This window comes from Lolium rigidum, chromosome 3, assembly GCF_022539505.1.
Source record: "Lolium rigidum isolate FL_2022 chromosome 3, APGP_CSIRO_Lrig_0.1, whole genome shotgun sequence".
NCBI lineage: Eukaryota > Viridiplantae > Streptophyta > Magnoliopsida > Poales > Poaceae > Lolium > Lolium rigidum.
In genome coordinates this window covers 408,220,225-408,221,582 of record NC_061510.1, presented here as the reverse complement: position 1 = coordinate 408,221,582, position 1,358 = coordinate 408,220,225, and the positions used below count along the sequence as shown (strand labels likewise).

The window sequence follows — 1,358 nt, the reverse complement described above, 5'->3', positions numbered from 1 at the left end:
TGTAGGTAAATTGGTGTCAATTAGCAGCAATGGACTAGGACATCAGCTGTGTGCGCTCGAGTACCAGGAAGCAAGCCAAAAGTGAGTTGGCATTGCAATAGCTATTGCCTAAAATTCGTTGCTCCTCCTGAAATGTACAATAAAACAATGATTTTATTGTTTTCTTATTTTTGATTGTGATGCTGTAACTAGGTGTCTGCTCCAAGGTTGCCAGTTGTGATTCTGGTCACTTTTCAAGCAGAGAAGCATGATGAAAATAGGTAAGAACCACTTTTAGGTCTCCCTTTATGATTTAAAATGGCATCGGATCATTTCACTTTTCCAGTCTTCAGAACATCCACACCAATGTATACATGTATATTTGTTCAGCCACTACAAAGATAATTTTCCTCTCAAATTGGGAAGTTCTTTTCTCTGAAATATTTCAGAATAGTGCCTTTGGAGATTCAGGTGAAGTTATAGTTGCAATAGGAAAAGGGAGATGGGCCAATAGCTTTCACTCACTGTCCTCACTAAAGATCTGTTCACTAGGTTAAAAACGTAAGATGCACTCGGATGTATATGTGCCCTTCCGGGTGCGGATTTTGCTATTATCATCTTTCTATGCAAATAACTTTCACTCACTTTCTTTACTTAAGAACTCGTTACTGTGTTAAACACTTGAGATACACTTAATATCCGTGTCTCTTTCTTAGTGCAGATTTTGTTATGATGGTCTTACTACGCCGAGATGCTTGCTCGGAGCTCATGGATCACGCACGAAGAAATGAGGAGGTAAGAATGGGAATGCCGGGAAAGCAACATTTTATTTTACCTTTGCATTCCCATGTATAATGAGAATTTTTGTGTGTGTCTTTCTCTCTCAAGATAAATTAGCTTCTGCTAAAAGTATTGCATGGCGTCATGCCCTCGTGGGCACCCTTCATCTTCTTTCATCCGGTTTCGTCAACCCATAAAATATTAGCACCCGGACCGATGCTTACATTCCCATACTAATATGCTATCCTGCAATTGTATATGGGTCAACCTTCTTTCCTCTATTTTTTCGGGCCATTTGCTTACAATCGGGTTACTACCTTTCTTTGCAGGATTCTGTTGCCCAAATGTGGTCCGAGTGGGGTGTTATGATGGGATGATGCTCTTACGAGTATTTTGGGCCATTGACATACAACCAGGTTACTACCGTTCCTTGACAAGATGAACATATGAAAGTCTGTTATATTTTATTCCGTTACTACTATGATGATTCGTTTGTAGTTGTACTACTTCTCGGCTTGCCTTTAACATGAAAACACCGATCGGTTGCGATTAACGAGCTCTCCTAAAAATTCTACCAAGCATTTCTTTTGTCATTTCAA

The 1,358-nt window shown here is 39.6% G+C and overlaps 1 long non-coding RNA gene across 1 annotated transcript; it reads left to right on the top strand.

Moving 5' to 3' along the window:
• Positions 1-749, top strand: LOC124701026. The gene is made up of 3 exons (XR_007001896.1): positions 1-81; positions 193-260; positions 701-749. It is a non-coding gene; the product is annotated as an uncharacterized LOC124701026 (long non-coding RNA).
• Positions 750-1,358: the final 609 nt, after the last annotated feature.